This window comes from Phocoena phocoena, chromosome 16 (assembly GCF_963924675.1).
Source record: "Phocoena phocoena chromosome 16, mPhoPho1.1, whole genome shotgun sequence".
NCBI lineage: Eukaryota > Metazoa > Chordata > Mammalia > Artiodactyla > Phocoenidae > Phocoena > Phocoena phocoena.
In genome coordinates, this window is record NC_089234.1 from 62,386,549 (window position 1) to 62,406,522 (window position 19,974).

At 42.8% G+C, this 19,974-nt stretch overlaps 1 protein-coding gene across 1 annotated transcript in view; it reads right to left on the reverse strand.

Moving 5' to 3' along the window:
• MACROH2A2 (macroH2A.2 histone) overlaps positions 1-2,785 on the reverse strand; it is a 54,611-nt gene extending 51,826 nt beyond the window's left edge. Inside the window, exon 1 of the mRNA XM_065894045.1 lies at positions 2,653-2,785. The gene's annotated coding sequence lies outside the window, so the exon portion shown is untranslated. The remainder of the gene's footprint in view (positions 1-2,652) is intronic.
• Between the last annotated feature and the right edge of the window lie 17,189 nt (positions 2,786-19,974).

A 19,974-nucleotide genomic window follows, 5' to 3' on the forward strand; every position in this document is an offset into this window, starting at 1 on the left:
AATTTTAACAGTGCCAAACTGCCCTCCAAGTTGGCTATATTAATTTACACACCTGTTAGCAGTATATAAAAGAACCCATTTTCCCACTAGCTTGCCAATCTTAATCACTTTTCCCCTTCTTTTACCTTCCTATATATTTTATTTCCTAGGTTTGGGGGTGTAAGCTCTCTGAGAGCAGGGCCCATGATCTCCTCATATTTGCATTTCTTCCCCCATCCAGAGGGGTTTAAAAATTGGTGCTCCATAAACACCTGTTGAATGATCTCTAACCATACGTTTTTCGTTCATCTCTGGGCAGTACACACTTTTCAGAAGCATTTACCAAGACAGCATCTAACTTTGAGAATGAAAAGCATTCTAAGAAAGTTGGTTGATTTTTTTGCACGTTCCTCACGCTGAACAAGTTACAGATATCTTTCATTTAGAGTTGCCTAAGACAGGATTCTCTCCTGCCTTGCTGCCAGGGGGTAGTGAAAACAGACCTGGTTATCTCAGACAATAGCTAGCAGCGTGTCCCACCCACTGGGAAACAGCAGACCAAAGGCGCCTCAGAATCCCTGGGAACTAGACAGAAGATGGAATGGTGAAGGAGAAGGGTCACAATCTTTGGAACATTCTGGATCTAAGAAGGTAAATTCTTTTATAGAGTTTTGAAATAGAGGAAACCATTAATAATGTCTAAAGCATGGCAATAAATGGATCCAGGTGAGGAGGAACTGTGACAGGGTAGGAGAAACTGGAGTGAAGAACTGGGCATAAGGAAATTTGGATACAGGAAATAGGGGTTTTAAAGGTGTGAATTACGTGATTCAAGAGATCCAGGCCTATATTTATTTATATGATAATCTTGGGCTAAAGCAATTCTAAAAATGCACGAGCGCAGTTCCAAATCTTGGTGCTCTGAACATTTATTTGAAAATAAGAAGAGGTTTCCAATGGGGTAAGAGATAACTTTCAGCTAAATAAGAATTGAGAATTACGTGTAGCTTGGTTTGTGTTTCACAAAAGAACTGCTCCTAAATAAGAAACATAAAGGAAGACACATGTTCGCTCTTAATAATGTTTCTTTTTCTTTCACCTACCGTTGAAAGTTGCTATTGAACCGTTTCAATAGCAACTGCGCAGCCCAATGAGGGTACAATCGCATTTTGACACAAACAAATGAGAAGTGAGGAAAACATTTGCCTTGCTGGCCCGATTGGGGAATGGCCCCCTGAGGCTGGACCGATACACCTCAGTTCATTGGCACTGCTGGAAAACCCAAACTGCCCTTACTTTACCATCAGGGCCTCGGGGCTGTGGTCCCCGCTGCACTCCCTTAACCAGACACGAACCCGCGGTTTGGTTTCTCGGCTCATCTCTTTTCGCCCCTTTCATCCCTTCTCCCTCCGTTGCCAATAAACCCAGCAGTGACCGAGCCTAAATCAAGCCCGCTGTGGCCCATTTTTGGCCAGGAACAATCAGCGTCTGGAAACTACTGGAGGAGGAAGCGCGTTTGGCCCTTTGGGGTCTCAGTGCCACTGTTGTGTGGAACAAAGGGGGCAGGGGCAGAGGGCGCCCCCAGGAGGAATGGCGGGGAAAGACCCCCGTGGGCGCGATTTAGGAGGCGGGCGAGGCTGGAACTAGGGTGCTCCCGGAGAGCGGGCTAGGCGCCCGGGGAAGCATGCCTGGTCCCCGCCCGCTGCGCCCCGCACGCGATTCGCCCCGCATCTGGCGGCCGGCGCAGCCCTTTCCTGCGTCGCAGCCTCTTTACTTTTATCCCTCCCCCCTTCGATTATTATTACTATTCTTTCCCGCGCAAAGCGGGAACCCGGGACTGCCCAAGCGAGCGGCGGAGGGGCCGCCATTTCCCCGGGAAAGCTCAGCGCGCGTCGGCACCGGGCGCCCCGGAAAGGGAACCAGAGGGGAGTGCCCGGCCCCGAACCCTCCTCCGCGCCGGCCGGGGACTCACAGCCACCCGCGGCGCCCCGCTCACCGCGCAGCAGCCCCCGACCCACGCCTCCGCCGCCCGCGTCCCCGGCCTGACCTTCTCCGGCGCGGCCCACCCCCGGACCCCGGTCCCTTCCCTCCTACCGGCGCCTCCGCGCCCCTTCCATTGTCAGCCCGGAGCAGCCGGCACCCGACCTGGGCACCCTCTGAGGCCCCCAGAGCGGCCTTGCCCGGGCTCTCTCGGCCCCTGCGTAGACCACCGCCCCGGACCAGTCCCCCTCGGCGGCCGGGCGCCTCCCTTCTCCCCCTCTGCGCCCCCAACGCCGCATCTCCAGGAGCCCTTCGCTCCCTCGGGACAGCCTCGCCCGGGACTCGCAGCTAGACCCCGCATCCCTCCTCCCTCTCTCAACGCCCAAGATGCCCCCGGCTCCTCGCCGGCCACAGGAATTTTACCGCTTCTTTAGCAAACGCCCCCCCCCTTTATTTCTTGAGGAGGCAAGTTGGGCAGCTTGATTTATTAATTTCTTTCTTTCTTTCTTTTCTTTCTTTCTTTTTTTTTTTTTTTTTTGCGGGGAGGGTCGGCTCTCTGGGGAGCGCCCGCAGGGGCTGGGCGGTGAGGAGGGGCAGGGGTTCTCTCCAGACCCTGCACTGCCCCCGAGGCGCGTTTTGTTTCCAGACCCCAAAGCCCCCTGAACAATAATGCCACCGCCATGGCGGGCTCACCTGGTGCTGTGCCGCCTGCTCCGGGCGCCCGGTGCCCTCCGCGCGCCGCTCCCAGGGCGCAGGTTCGGCCCGCGCGGCGCCGGTGCCGGGCAGGACTCTTTGCCTTTCTTTAGGTTCTATCTGTGCGTGTCAATGGCGGCAAGCGGCAGTTCTCCGGGCCGCGGATAGTAGCGGGGGGAGGAGGAGGAGGGAGAAGGGATTGCTCCTTCTCCACATAACCACCTCTAGGAGGAGTCGCTCAGCCTCATCCCCCGCCAGCCCAGGCTCCGCGACGGGTCCTGGGCTTTCGGTGGGGCTTGATGAGCTATTGTCCTTCAGGAGCATTAATGATGAAACCGCGCGGCCTCCGCGTCGCTGGCGGATCCGCTGGGTGCGCTGAGGGCCACTTGCTACGATGAGGCTTTCCCCAGAGCTGGGGACAGAGGCGCTATGGTCACGATCCAGAGTCTCCTGTTAGCAGGATCCACCTTTGGTGGAAGAAGGCGGCGTGGGCGTTCATCCGGCAGTTCTAGGGAGAGCCTTAGAAGGTGAAAGGGAAAAAATGCCACCTTCGATGGTCTCGTGTCCTTAAATAATAATAAATACATTAACGATTGTGTCCACCACTGGGACGATAGCATAGCATAGGGTGGCCATAGCCACGACAACTGAGAATTTATATCCATGCCTTCATCTTAGCTTTTTATAAATTAAGACAGAATCCAGCGTTGTATATATTCTTTGGAGTAGCAGATGTTTGTTTTCATGGGTAAGACTGTGCATGGACATAATTTTTAATTCAGTTGCTTTACAGTGTGTTAGTTTGTAATCTCAGCGGGTATTAAGACTAGCACGAAGCTATTCTTTTAAGGATTTCTATTAGTTTCTGGAAAAAAATATTTTTACAGGGGTGTGGTGGACAATATCAGGTGTGAAAATGGGGTTAGTAGTTGCTCTGTTCTACTGGAAGCCAGTGCTGTCCTTTGTAACTCTAGGTGTTGGCCAGGGCTTCATGGCTGGGGTGGGGGGGGGAGTCAAAGGAATTTGTTTATTTCAGCGGGAAATGCTAACTTGCTATGGGCCATCCATGCTTCCTCTGATCTCCTGCTCAGTGAGTCAAAGGACTAACAAAAGGAGAGGCAAATTTTTGATGTCTTCACAAAAGAGAAACCCACAGGAAAACACAGTTCTCCAGCATTGGCCAAATAGATGCATTTCAGAGCCTCTTCCATTTGGCAATATTATGTGTACTTACACCTATAAACTTATAAATGTTTAGGCAATGGGGAAACTTGGGGTGACTAAAAGCCTCCAATAGACTAAGTCCACTCCCCTCTGGATTTATACTAGTTAATCAGGGCTGTTGGTGGAATTGTAGATGGCGCATTAGACTGGGTGTATGTCAAAGTGTTTTCTGAGCAATCAGTTGACTTCCCAAAAGATTATGGATAAAGGTACAAATAAACCTCTCTGTTTAAATCTCATACGGCTTCTCAAAGTCTCCTAGGACCAAAGGTCTCCATTCATTGGGACTTCCTTCACTCACTTTCCTACTCTTTTTACCCTCTCTGTGTATGACCTCACTGTTCTTTGTCTTTTTTTTTTTTTGGTGGTACGTGGGGTTTTTACTGTTATGGCTTCTCCTGTTGCGGAGCACAGGCTCCGGACACGCAGGCCCAGCGGCCATGGCTCACGGGCCTAGCAGCTCCGCGGCATGTGGGATCTTCCCGGACCGGGGCGTGAACCCGTGTCCCCTGCATTGGCAGGTGGACTGTCAACCACTGCGCCACCAGGGAAGCCCTGTCTTTTTTTTTTTTTTTTTTGGCCTTACTGCACAGCATGTGGGATCTTAGTTCCCCAACCAGGGATTAAACCCGCGCCCCCTGCATGGAAGCGTTGCTTCTTAACCAATGGACCGCCAGGGAAGTCCTGTCCTTTGTCTTTGCAGGCACTTTCCAGGTCAGCAATCTAGTTAGGATGAAGTCCTCTTTTCCCAAGACATATATTTATACGGTTTTAAATGATCCCCTGGGGCATCTCATAATGGTTTCGATTTCCCCTTCTTAGAGGAAGCGCCTATCTCCCTTCTTGTATAGATTTCTGATGCCCATTCTAGATCAGAAATAACCTCCAGGCCAACATTCAAGAGGGCTCAGGAGCCTTCTGGGAGTGCTTGAAAAATCCTCCTACCCTGTGACCCAATCAGCCAGGCTGACTGAGATAGAGTTGAATAATTCATCGATATATATTAGATTCACATTCTCCCTGTAACTTCCCAATAAAAATGGTACTCATGGTCATTTTTATGTGGATTTTATGTAACTCGTTTCATCCTAGCATTTTGTTATATGCTCTTCCTGAGAAAGGCTGGGTCTAAGAAATTTACTAGTCAGAATTTTTCCCCTTTCATACTGGTTGGTTCCTTCAAATAGATGATGTAGTTGAAATTCAGAGAATCAAGGGAATGTCAGCTTCATAATACTCTGGTTCTTGGAATAGAAGAGATCACAGAGTTCACTTGGTCAAACCCTTTATGTGGTAGGAAAAAATCTGGTATTCAGGAGATATAAGGGACAAATATGCAACCTGATATGCAGATCTAGTTAAATTATCTATATTTAATATTGAACACTTAGCACATGAACAGAAATTTAACACTGAGATAATACTGTATAGTTAAAATACATTTGAAGTAGTCAACATGATTATAAGTTCATCAGGAATCTTGAGTTCTGCGGTGGCCTCCAGCTCAGGGAGCCTCTGACAAGCTGAATAATAAATACTGATAATAAGAGCTTACACTTATTGAATGCTTACTGTGTGCGTTGTGCTTTACCATTACTAACTCATTTAATCCTGGCAACAACTCTGTGGGGTGGGCACTATTTTCTCCTTTTTACAGGTGTAGAAACTGAGGCAGCGAATGGGTGAGAAAGTTGCCCATAGCTACAGTTAGGAAGTGGCAGCCTCATATTCTTAATTCACTGTTACTGTGGTTGGGGTGTGCATTTACTTTAAGCAAAGGAATTTTGTGATTGGTCACAAGGTGGAAAGTCTCTTGGACCATTCCCAATACATATCCTCAAGGAGTCAGTGGAAAGCTGGTTACAGTAGGTTTGGTTGATTACCATTGCAATGAAAATATTTTCTTAACCCTTGACCTGTATGTGTGCATGATATTATGAATAAACGTATTGATTGTGAGTTGACTCCATTAGCGACAAGGATGTCTCTTAAACATTTTATTGAGATGCAGGATGAACTGCTTCTTTACTTAGAGACAGGCATATAGCATGATTTAGAGATGAAAAAATATGAATTAGCCATGCAACCAGATATTCTGTTGGATCTACTAGTAATTCATCCACAAACTCATCTATTTTAAAAATAGCTTTGATTTTGCCCCCCAAAACCTTTTTACTTTTTCATAATCCAAATTTATGATGTTGTGTGAATTGAGTGGGTTTTTATTTTTCATGATTAGTTCTAATCTGGTTTATGACACTTATTATAATTCGTGATCATTTTCCCCTTCTGAGATCTTGCTTTGCGATTACCCTATTAATTTCCTGACCTCATCCTCTTCTAGAAGACTGTGTCATGTAGGTATATATTTATATGTGACATATATAAGTATATGAGTATAAGATTTATATGTCCAGATTCATTTCATTTGAGAATTCTGATCTCCTTTGAAGTAACCTGAGATTCCCTGGGAGTGTCATAAAAACAGATGGAAATCATTGGTTTAAGCTCTTCTTTGAATGTTAAGTTAGGCAATTCTAGACGGCGTATTAATTCCATCAAGGCACCAACTGGCATAACTCTAAATAGCAACTTGGGAGCCTGAGGTTATGAATGTCCACAAAGCACCAAGCTCAACAGTACCCCACTATTCTAAGAAATAAACACAGCTTCTAAATGTACCTTACAGCCTGGAAAATATTAGGCAATCTGACTTTAAAATTTTTTATTAGCTAGAAAAATGCTTAGTCTTTCCTGTTGTTCTATTTTGAATAGTGCACATGATTAATGTTAAACATTTATTCCCTTGATCTGAACTGGTGGCTTTCAGATCTTAGTAATTTATGGAAGTGAATAAATATACTTAAAGAAAGGGCACATAGGCAATCATTGTGCCAACAAAGCCCATTCTTGGTATCTCTGGCTAAAATGAACATCTTCGTCCCCTAACTAGAAACATTTTACTGGTTCTGATTCTTAAAAACAACAACAAGATATGTCCTTTATTTTTGTTTTTGCCCGTGCTGTCCGGCTTGTGGGATCTCAGTTCCCTGCCCGGGCCACAGCAGTGAAAGTGCCGAGTCCTAACCACTGGAACGTCAGGCAATTCCCCAAATATGTTCTTTTTGACACTATGTCCTGACCCTTTGGTTCTGGGAAAGGGGATTTACATGAGTGGGTGTGTGTGTATAGAGGCATATCTATGTATATACATCTACATATGAACGAATATATATTTGGTGTGTGTGTTACACGTGTGTACATTGTAAGATGTGTAGTCACTGAGATTGCTGTAGGCTCAGAGTTAAGCCTGATTTGGATTTTAAAGGAAACTACCAAATGTTTAGCATTTAACTGATGAATTATATTGTAAAGGAAAATGAAATATTTCAGGTTTTTAAGGGAAATACATTGTCAGCCCCAATTATGCCGAGTTGTAGTTAGGAAAATAAGGCACGTAATGTCATTAAGTTTAATGGGAACAGAACCCGGAGCTAAGGGGAGTGTGCCAGTTGGTATCTTGCTCTGTTCAGTGCCGGAGCTCTCTGGGAGATCATCCCAATACTTCCAGGCAGAGCTCTTTACGACAATTGTGATGGGAAGTGGCAGCATGCATCTAGAGACTTTGGACCTTAGCATCTGTGTTGGGAGATCTGTGCGATGTGGCCTCACACCTAAATGAAATTGCTCTTTACAATTTAAACCCATTCTAGAGAATGGGGGCACTGATTTTACAAATGCACAAAAGCAGAATACCATAGTAAAACTATAATTTATTTTTACAAATGGTGTGTTTTTACAAAGGCCATCTGTCGGTTGACTCTCTGATCTAAAACAAATCTGTTTGTTCCCCAGAAGAAATAACATGTCTGTTGAAAAAGGATTTATGGACGACAGGCTGCCCAATCCACCAGCCATTGGTATAATAGTAACTATTTATGATATATTTACTTCTAAGGGAGTGCTGTGAGTGGAAACTATTACTTGTGAAGTATGGTAATTAATTTTTCATTACCTCAAAGCCAAGAAATGGAGCCCAGTTGCATTTATTAAGATTGCTGCATGAGAAACATGTTTCTTCTGGAAGAAGAATATAAAATAAAAGCATGATAGGACCATGGGCTTGAACTCAAGCCCTGGATTTGGTTTTGGAGGACAAGAAGACAAATCGCTATTGAATGACCCTGGCCACTCGATCTCTAGGCACCACTGGTAGTCCTTATTGAAAATTAGATCCTACCATTAATACCAAAAGAAAAGAGGACTCTAGGCTGGGAGAAACAGAAATGGAAGAGAAGGGAAGACCCTTGTCTCCATCCTCCTACACAAAAGAGATACTCCAGTGAATATTTATTCATATTTTAATAATTATTTTGGAATGGTATCTAATATTTCTTAATAAGTACCCTTTTTAAGAAACTGGGCTAGGTCACATGAGAGGTACAAAAAGGCATGTTTTCTTCTCTCAAGAAACTTGCCATCTACCTGATAACTCAGGGCATGGTGATAGATACAGAAATCACCTTGACATTATCAATGAGAAGTGGTTAACCAGAGTCAGTGGTTATCTTATCTCTGAACCCCTTTCTTAAGTTAATACCAATTATATTTTGGTTTTCCAAAGTATTCATAAAATTAGCTAAACCAAGTTCTTGCCCCAAATATTTCATTTTATTTACTTTTGTTTATTTTTCAGACATTTAAAAAATATATAATACTTGAATATGACACACAAAAAAGTACAAAGGTAGACGGTCCAAGGGGTCCTTACTCCTTGTCCCCCAGGCAGCCAGTTGCACTTCCCAAGGTAACCAAAGTTAAGTTACTTTTGTGTCCTTCCAAGCACCACTTTTCTCCTGGGTTTCTTTTTGTGGACAGAGGTCTTATTTGTCTCTTAAGGGACTCTGGAGAAGTCTTAATATTCAAACCCCAAAGGGGACAGATTCTACAACAGCACATTAACTCCTCTCTGTTAAGATCTTGGGCAGAAGAGTGGACACAGAGGTTCAGAGGCAAGATGTTGGTGAAAGTAACTACGAGGATTTTCTGCTGGTGCAACAAAGTACAAGTCCCCCTCCCCTTTGGATCTAGGAAAATCCTCATGTGATGTAAGTCAAAACCCAGAGACAAGGCTGGCACTGAAATACATTGTGTCTCTCAGGCTGACAGTCCAGGATCCCAGCTCTGAAGATAGGAGGACCCTCCCTTACCTCTTGATTGATCCTTGAAGATGCCTGGATGCCATTCCACTTTTTTTTCCCATGAATACCTCCCAGTAGTGGGGCTAGAGAGGAAGTGGGCCCTGCCACAGAACCCCCGTTATGTAGACAAGTCTCCCAGGACAGTTGGATCGAGCCTGTCTGCCCCCAAGCTCCACACTTCAGAGGGCATCAGAAACGATGAGGTGGTTGGATCAGATCACATCCAAGGTCATGTCTGCTTGGGATCTCTTCAGCCTGGGGCTCATGAGCAGGGTTGACTTCAGCTGGGGCTGCTGCTCTCTGGTTTGGGCTGCCAACCTTCCCATTTGGAGGCTGGGTCTCAGCTCAGCCCTTGGGGGATCTGAGGGTAGTGGACCAGGGCACAGCATGTCCCTGGAGCCTGCATAGGCAGGAGGTTGATTCAGCCAAGGCACTCGAGAAGCATGAGCTTCAGGGACAGTGGGGATGGGGCAGCTCATGGCTTCCTGCAGCCATTTAGCTATGGCCTCCTGAGGTCTGGTTCTCAGCAGCCGTCATGTTGCCCTTCCCCCATCCTTATAGAGGCATTCCACTCTTGGGCCTCAACACAACACTTCCTGCCTCACTTAAGTATTCCTTCCATTTCCTTTGGGTTGCAGAAGAGTATCAGAGTGAAAAGGAAGAGAGTTCATGCCAAAGGAGACTCAACCATTCACACCTTCCCTACCCATAGAAATTTCAACCTCTGTTTCTTTCCCTCCCTCCCTCCCTCCCTCCCTTCCTCCCTCCCTCCCTCCCTCCCTCCCTCCCTCCTTCCTGCCTTCCTTCCTTTCCTCCTTCTGTTTTCCTCCTTGAAAATTCTTAGCTTGGGTTCTTGAACACATAAAAGTCCACGGAGAGCTGTTGAGCTCTTGGAAGATACCGAGGCTGTGGGATGTTTTGTGCGTGTGCGTTTCTGCTGAGAAGATACTTCTTATTTGTTGGCAGCTTCTCACAGGGATTTCTGCGACAAAAGATAGCTGCCCACTGAGTCTTCTCTCACCCCAGGCTCCTACCCTCCCCAGCCACTTCTGGTTCCTCTGCTACGTGCTCTCAGAAAACTTCACTCCTCCCTTTAGAGCATACATTGACACATTTTTCTGTAAAGGGATAGATAGTAAATATTTTAGGCTTGTGGAGTATATTATGTAGGTACTTATATAGCAAGACAGAAAACAAATTTCCACACCTTTTTTTTTTTTTTTTGCGGTACACGGCCTCTCACTGTTGTGGCCTCTCCCGTGGCCATGGCTCACGGGCCCAGCCGCTCCGTGGCATGTGGGATCTTCCCGGACCGGGGCATGAACCCGCATCCCCTGCATCGGCAGGCAGACTCTTATCCACTGCGCCACCAGGGAAGCCCAGAACTGGGGCTTTTTGATGGAGGTTCCAAGGTTCTTTCCATTCCACCTAAATGCTTCAGTTAATCTCATTAACCATCATTTTGTGTGTGTGTGTATCATATAAAAAGGTTAGAATAGGCTCCAAAATAATTCAACATAGGAATTTTTGCAGTTGGATTTTATGTGGACAAATGAAAATGCCCTGATCTCTTTATTGACACATGCTTATTTTCATAAAAAGATACTTTTCAAAGAAGCTTGTTAAGTAGATCTACCCAGAATCTGATGGTATGTTCATAGATTTATGACTGAAGGACTGTGTAGTCACCATTTACTGAGGTAGTTGTTTTCTTACCTGTACAAGGTCACAGCTGCCTGTCCTCTGAGTCCAGTTTTGTCAAGTGGCCCAGTTCTCTTTCTAGTGCCCTGTGCTGCCTCTCTCTCTGGTTGCTGCTTTCATCCAGCTCATTAGATGAAGGTATTCTCCACTTTGTTCTGCGTTGATGATCATGAAATGAGTGCTCCCAAATAATATGACAAACGAGCAAAAAGAACCTTCCTTAGAGCCAGAGGGGATGGTGACAATTAAGATCTTTAAGAACTTTCAAAAAGATGTCCCTGCAGAGTGGCTATGACAGCTGCTGCTCATTGAGATGAGAAACCATTGGCTCAGAACCAGCCAGTTCTGAATAGCAGGGCTTCATGTGCTACTCCAAAGTGTTCATTTCTTTCCATGGCGCCTGCTGAGATGCAGTCCCTGGGATTCCTGTTTTAAATGTGCTGCTGGAGACTCTGGGCTATTAAGGGTTATTGCTAGTGGTCCTCCGTCTAGGAAACGATTCCAGTTCTATATTATCCATCTTCGAGTTGGCTTAACGGACTGCATATGTTATTGCAGAGCGTTGCAGTGATTTTTGTGTTTGCTCTGGTAACCCACATAGTCAATTGTAACATAAAGTATGTTGCGGACCTTATAGTACATAACCCAAAGAAGCGAATGTTCACCCATCAGATGCTCTCAATTATTTTTTAGAATAAATTCTGTAAACTAACCCTCACGTGAACATGTTTTTATTGTCCAACCAGAATGAGTGTTCAGATTACCTTAGCTCATACTTACATATCCTTAAAATGGTTATATGTATTAATGATTCAGTTGAATTAATAGCCCCTAATGCCTCTCTTGGAACTATTTACAGTTGTCTTATATATTGCTCCAAGGTTAGATAAAATCCCAAATTTTGAATCCCGCTGTCCTGAAGAAAGCCCGCATTATACTTAGTGAGAGCTCATGACGTCCCATGTGCCGCCACACTCATTTTCACATTTTTAAAAAATATATCAGTAATCAAATTGGGCATTCCTTTTTTTTTTGTTTTGTTTTTTAAACTGCATTGTAATTCCTTCGCTAATCTTTTGAGTGTGTGAGGTGTTTTCTTGAAAGCACTATAGGGCTGATATTCTATGTGGTTAATCTTCCTTGACCCAACCCTAGTCATTCACAAACAACAGATGTTCCTGGGGTATTTTTCACTTTCCTGCTTGCTCTGTGAGCAATTAAGTTTGTAGTAGGCTATGTCTTTGTCAAGTCCTCAGATTTCCAGTCAAACCTGGTATTTTCCTTGTGCTGATTTTTCCTCCCTTGGGACACGGTCTTTTGGTGCGGTTAGAGGTTTGTGCCAGGCTTCATTTACGTTTGTTCTGGTTTTGGGTACAGCTAATTCAGGCATAAGGTTTCTGTCAGATGATATTTAGAGACACTGTATATTTCTGTTTGGAATACTGGAAATACAGGGATTTTTCTACAGAATTTGTGAGTGGAATGCCTCAGTCTCCTTGTTTACAAAACAATCACAAGATCTTTTAGACAATTCCAGAGCCTCCTAGAGAAATCCTCAGGGTCTCTCACTGTCAATTCTAGCTTCGTGATAACTATTCCTCATTCCCCATCTCTCAGTGAAATATTATTATTAATTAGAACAACAGATTGATAAACATGGGTTTTCAGCTGCCTTTAATTCAGTTCTGTACAAAAAAGTTTTGGAATATCTACTGTTTACTATGGCTGTTAGGCTGTTAGCACACACCACAAAGCAACTTGGATAGGAATGCGTAGGACTGACGTAATCAAAGCAAAGACGCAAAGACGTGAGAATGATTCTTTTTCCCCTGAGGACCATATATCCAATTTGTGGATAAAATATTTCAGTTCAAAGTATTTATTGGTTTTATTTATTTTTTCCTGATTACAAAAGCAATAATATTCATAATAGGCATTTTGGGAAAAATAGGAAAGTAGTTCTCATCCACAATCTCAACATCCATAAGTTAACCATTGTTAACACTTTATTTAATCTCCTTCCTTTTTTCTAAGCATGTCTATATAGTTCTCAAAAAAATTCACTTCGTATTGTTTTTAAGAACTTTATAAGTTAAGACCTATATCTAGAAAATGACACAAATGTATGGCTTAATATAAGTTATCACAGGGTGAATACTCATAATAATAGCCAAATAAAGAAATAGAAAAACAATAAATAAATACATAAATAAATAAATAAAAGAAATAGACCTTTGCCGACACCAGAAGCCCCTCAGTCTTCCTGATCACCATCTCAACCCCTCACTTCTCACAAAAGTAACCATTATTCTGGCTTTTACCATGCGTAACATTTTATCATTTATAACTTCTACATATGTTACAAGCCTCATAATACATTATTTTCATTAAACTGTCAGTGATCTTTTCAAGAGATTTTAACAAATAAGAAAAACACTTTATATTAACCCCAATATTTCCATTTCTGGTGCTCTTCATTCTATTGTATAGATCCAGATTTCCATCTGTTATAATTTCCCTTCCGTATGCAGGACTTCCTTTAATATTTCCTGAAGTGCTGGTCTGCTGCTAATAAATTCTTTGAGCTCTTTCATGCTTGAAAAATTCTTTATTTCACTTTTGTTTTTGAAAGATATTTTTTCTGGGTATAAAATTATAGGATTACAGATTTTTGTTGTCATTTAGTTCTTTAAAGTATTGCTCTATGGTCTTCTGACTTGCATTGTTTCCGTCCAGTAGTTAGTTGCATTCTTATCTTTGTTCTGCTGGTTGCTTATAAGATTTTATGTTTATCACTAGTTTTAAGCAGTTTGGTTATGGATATACCTTGGTAGAGTTTTCTTCTTGTATCTTGTGCTTTGGGTTCACTGGACTTCTTGGTTATGTGTTTGATAATTTTGATAAAATCTGGAAAAATTTCTGCCATTATTTCTTCAATTTTGGCCCCATCTCCCTCCTTTTCCCTCTTCTATGGGGACCCTAATTGTACTTTTTTAGGCTGCTGGAAGTTATCCCACTGCTCCCTGGTGCTCTGTGGTTTTTCTTTTTCAGTCTTTTTTCTCTGTTTCATGTTGGATAATTTCTATTGCTATGTTTTCAAGTTCATTACCCTTTCCTTCTGCAATGTTTAATATGCTGTTCCTCCTGCCCCTTGTGTTTGTAAAATCTCAGGTGTTGTAGTTTTCATCTCTGTAAGTTCATTTGGGTCTTTTAAAAGTATTTTGTTCATATTGCTGTATGCTCAATCTTTCCTCTACTTTATTGAATACATGTACCGTAATTACATTTTTTTAACATCTTTATTGGAATGTAATTACAATTTTTTTATGTCCTTGTCTACTAATTCTATTTGCATCATTTCTGCATCTCCTTATCACGGGTCACACTTTCCTGTTCCTTTTCATGTCTGGTAATTTTGTAGTTGGCTCCAGATCTTATAAACTTTAACATGTGGGGTACTGGATATTTTATATTCCTGCAGATATTCTTGAGTTCACTTCTGGGATTCAGTGAAGTTACTTGGAAACAGTTTGATCACTTTGAGGCTTGCATTTGAGCTTTGTTGGGTGGGATCAGAGCAATTTTTGTTCTAGGGCTGATTTTGCCTCACTACTTAATGCCTCATGAATTACAAGGTTTTTTTCTCAGGTCATGTGTGCTCGGCCCCGGGCGTCCCCGGGAGTCCCGACCAGCAGGACAAATCCTTGTGAGTCCGAGGAGGAACCTGTAGGGGTTGAAAAGAGAAGAGGGGGCAGGAGACGCGAAAGAATGGAGGCAAGACAAAATCCTGATCAAGCCTCAAACCTTTATTGCTGCAGTAGCTGTATTTATACAGTACAGAGAAAGGGGGGCGGGATCCAGAATAAGGGAAGTACTTGGCAAATTATCATTGGTGCTGCGTGCGCGGGCTTTCGTTTTAGGCGCGGGCTTTTATCTCATTAAGCAGGAAGAGAAGCAGGATGTCGGCCATCTTCTAATGGCGAAAACTTCTTGGCTCCCAACAGTCATGGACTTTCCCTGGATTTATGTGAGCTCCAGAAATTGTTCACCTTTCTCTGTTTGAGTGGTTCTTTCCCCCAATTTGGTAGTTTCCTTATAATCATGTGCTGATCAGTACTCAAGGGTTGCTCTCTGCAGATCTCTGGAGCTCTGGCAATGTGTTCCTCTCCTCTCCTGTAATTTGCCCTGAGGACTCTAGCCACCTGGCTTCCTTGAACCCCCAACTTTGTCTCCTCAGCTCAGGAAGACTGTTGGGTTCCTCCTATCTGCATTCTGGCCTGGATCTTTTCTCCAGGCAGGAAGCCGCGGCAATTTTAGAGCTCATCTCATTTGTTTCCCCTATCTTAGGGATCACTGTTCTGTGCAGCCAGAGAGCCAATATCTAAAAACAGATTTTTCCCCATATATTTTGTCAGGTATCTTAGTTATTTCAGGCGGGAGGCTCAATCTGGTCCCTGTTACTCCATCTTGATCAGAAGCAGAAGTCCCTATCTTGACTTTTGTAGTGATAGCTTCCTTATGCTACTTTGTAGTTTTATCACCCTCGGGTACGTCTCTAGAAACTACAGTTTAGTCTTGCCCATAAAAAAAGTTATTATGCATCTTTTAAGTCTCTTTTAATATACAGATTCCTTCTTCATCCTTTCCTTTTTCTTTCATCTGATCTGTTGAAGAACTGAACGGTTTGACTATAATTTCGCACGCTCTGGCTTTTGCTGATGCATATTTTTGGTGTAGTTCAACATATTGCTGCAGTCTTTTATATTTCCTGCAAATGGGTAGCCAGATACAGAGGTCTGATTCGATTTGGGTTCAATTCCTTTGGCAAGATTTCACCAGGAGGTACATAATGCCAGTTTGTTTCTCTTTTTGTGATGTTAACATTAATGCTTAATGCCTAAATGTATTAATTCATTGAGGATTGCAAAATGGAGATATTCTAAGTCTTTAATTTCTTTTTCATTTATTAGGTGGAGTACCTTTATAAAGAGACACATGTCCTCATGACTATTTTTTTTTTTTTTTTTTTTTTTGCGGTATGCAGGCCTGTCATTGTTGTGGCCTCTCCCGTTGCAGAGCACAGGCTCCGGACGCGCAGGCCCAGCGGCCATGGCTCACGGGCCCAGCCGCTCTGCGGCATGTGGGATCTTCCCAGACCGGGGCACGAACCCGTGTCCCCTGCATCGGCAGGCGGACTCTCAACCACTGCGCCACCAGGGAAGCCCCCCTCATGACTATTTGATTATCCATGGTACAGCTTATATGGGAAGGCAGAGTAAATGATTCATTTCAGATAATAAATTGGTTTCATATCATTCTCTCAAGATGACCCATTAGTTTAAAAAAATAATTTTTAATATGATTATTAACTCATTGATTGATGGGTTTTAACCAACTGCAATTATACTTTTTGAAGCTCAAATTGCCCCCATCTCTGGCTGGTGGTAGCCTCTTTAAGTTGGCTTTGAGTCTTTTTGTTTTTTTTGTGGTACGCGGGCCTCTCACTGTTGTGGCCTCTCCCGTTGCGGAGCACAGGCTCCGGACGCGCAGGCTCAGCGGCCATGGCTCACGGGCCTAGCCGCTCCGCGGCATGTGGGATCCTCCCGGACCGGGGCACGAACCCGTGTCCCCTGCATCAGGAGGCGGACTCTCAACCACTGCGCCACCAGGGAAGCCTGGCTTTGAGTTTTTTTAACACCTTAGTAGCTTAATAAATTCCTCTCTGTCTAGTATGCCAAGATGTTCCAGGCTCATCTTTGTATATTTCCTGCCCCAAACCAGGAATAGCAACTTCCCCAAGAAGTCTTTTCATAGAAAATGGTATTCTAAACACTCTGCTAGGGATGATCATTGCTATTAGGTTGGTCATTGTTTTCAGACTTCTTTAGTGAACAGAGCTAAGATTTTATGTGTGTGTGTATGTGTGTGTATTTTTTCTTTTAAGAGAGAAAATATCTCTTGAGTTCATATTGATACTTGTAATTCATAACGACAGAATTGTAAAATTCAATCTCTTCTACATTACATCTGTATTTCCTTTCTTCTACACCAAGAATCTTGATTCTTATGGACAGAAGAGATGATAGAAATATAATATCCCATAATTACCCATCTACTCTATCCCTCACTCACACAAAACAACCTCAGAATAATTGTAATATTACAATCACCAGTGTTATTACTAAGAGCAGTTAACATAAATTTTTGCATGTTGTGTCCCCATTCTACTCCCACTTAAAAATAAACTGTATCTACTCGTTTGTACTTCAGCCATTGCATACTATAAATCTCTCCCTTTTCAGACTCATTGCTGTTAGTTCTATAAATGACTACTCGTTTATTACTTATCACCAGTCCTTATGTTAAATGTTCCTTATGTTAAATGTTAAATGTTAATTTTGTTTGACTGAAGCTCATTCTTTGGTATATTTCTCAGGAAGCTCTCACGGGAAAAATATTCCCTACATTTTTGTGTGTTGGTAACACTTTATGCCCTTTGCACTTGAATGCTACCTTTACTGTCTATAAAAAACTTTGGCTTGTATTTTCTTTCTTTGAGTATCTTAAAAATATTCTCCATTTGCTCCTGGAGGAATATTAGTGTAGAAATGTTTCATGATAATCTAATTTTCTTTCTCTTATAACTCATCTACTGTTTTGACTAGATATCCATAAGTTTAGCAATTTCTTTAGAATATTTTGTGATATGGGTCATTCTGGGTTGATAATCTTAGGTACATGATGTGTTCTTTTAAAATGTAGTTTCAGGGACTTCCCTGGTGGACCAGTGGGTAAGGCTCTGTGCTCCCAATGCAGGCGGCACGGGTTCAGTCCCTGGTTGGGGAACTAGATCCCACATGCATGCTGCAACTAAGAGTCTGCATGCCGCAACTAAGAAGCCCTCATGCCTCAAGGAAGGTCCTGCATGCCGCAACTAAGACCCAGTGCAACCAAAATAAATAAACAAATATAAAAAAATAAAATAAAATGTTGTTTCAAAACATTTTTATTTAAAGGAAGTTTTCTGAATTAGGGATTTTGGTATTTATTCTGTTCCCTTGTTTTAATTTTCTTCTTTGGAGACTCCTAGTATCCGTATATTGAATCTTCTTTGCCTGTATTCAGTATTTGTTACCTTCTGTCTAATCTTTTTCATCGCTTCTGAAAATTTTTTAATAGACTTTATTCTTTACAGCACTTTTAAACTCACAGCAAGAGTGTTGAGATCACTTACTCTTGTCTTGAAGATTCATACTGAATCTTATTTAAAACATCTAAGTAAATAAAAAAGCACCTTAATTAATCAATTAATTAATAATTTAAAAATTTTTGGCTGTGTTGGGTCTTCATTACTGCATGCGGGCTTTCTCTAGTTGCAGCAAGCGGGGGCTACTCTTCGTTGTGGTGTGCAGGCTTCTCATTGCCGTGGCTTCTCTTGCTGCAGAGCACGGGCTGTAGGCATGCAGGCTTCAGTAGTTGTGGCACGCAGACTCAGTAGTTGTGGCACGGGGACTCAGTAGTTGTGGCACATGGGCTTAGTTGCTCTGCAGCATGTGGGATCTTCCTAGACCAGGGCTTGAACCCATGTCGCCTTCATTGGCAGGCAGATTCTTAACCACTGCGCCACCAGGGAAGCCCAAAAAGACCCTTAATTTTTGAAAGATAGTTTTGCTGGCTGTAACATTCTTGGTTGACAGTTTTTTCTTTCAGCAATTTGAATACATTCATCTCACTGCCTTCTGGCCTCTCATTTCTGAGAAGTCAGCTGTTAATCTTACTGGGGTTCCCTTATATGTGATGAGTTGTTTTTCCCTTGCTGCTTTCAAGATTTTATTCTGGGGTTTGAGCTTCAACATTTTTACTGTGATGTGTCTGGTTGTGGATTTTGTGTGTGTGTGTATTTATCCTACTTGGAGTTTATATTGAGTGTTGCAGTCAGCCCAGGCTGCCTTAACATAACACCATAGGCTGGGTGGCTTAAGCAACAGAAATTTATATTCTCACAGTTTTAGAGGCTACATGTCCAAAATCAAGGTGCCATCATGGTTTCTTTCTGGTGAGAGCTGTCTTCCTGGGTTGCAGATGGTTGCCTTCTTGCTGTGCCTTCTGATGGTGTGGGGAGAGAGAGAGGGAGAGGGAGAGAGAGAGGGAGAGGGAGAGAGAGAGAGAGGAGAGAGATCTGGTCTTTCTTCCTCTTCTTATAAAGGCACTAATCCCATCATGGGGTCCCCAGTCTCATGGTCTCATCTAAACCTAATTACCTCCCAAAGTCCTTACCTCCAAATACCATCACATTGACAGGATAGGGCTTCAACATTTGAATTTTGAGAGAATACAAACATTCAGTCCATAGTAGATCTCATGCCTCCAAATCTGATTGCAAGAAAATACCTTCACATTTCTTTGTTTTGGCGCTGCTGCACCTCTTGCAGGATCTTAGCTCCCTGACCAGGGACTGAACCCAGGCCCTGGCAGTGAAAGCACTGAGTCCTAACCACTGGACGGCCGGGGAATTCCCCCAACTCCACATTTCTAACCGAAAACATTTTATTTAGTTATTTATTTATTTATTTTTGGTACCTCTTAATCTCCCTCACCTGTTTATCTCATCCCCTACACTGTCCCCACTTCTGGCAACCACCTGTTTGTTCTTTGTATGCATGACTCAGTTTCTGTTTTATTATGTTTGTTCATTTACTCTGTTTTTTAGATTCCACAGTAAGTGAAATCATGCAGTATTTGTCTTTCTATCTGACTTATTTCTCTTAACATAATACCCTGTAGGTCCATCCATGTTGTTGTAAAGGGCAAGATTTCATTCTTTTTTTTGGCTGAGTAGTATTCTGTTTTATATATATATACCACAGCTTTTTTTTTAAATTGAAATATAGTTGATTTACAATGCTGTGTTGTTTCCTGGTGTACAATACAGTGACTCAGTTATATATATATATTCTTTTTCACATTCTTTTCCATTATAGTTTTTCACAGGGTATTGAATATAGTTCCTTGTGCTATACAGTAGGACTTTGTTGTTTACTTATTTTATATATAGTAGTGTGTATCTGTTAATCCCAAACTCCTAGTTTATCCTTCTTCCACCCCCTTTCCCCTTTGGTAACCATAAGTTGTTTTCTATGTCTGTGAGCCTGTTTCTGTTTTGTAAATAAGTTCATTTGTGTCATATTTTAGATTC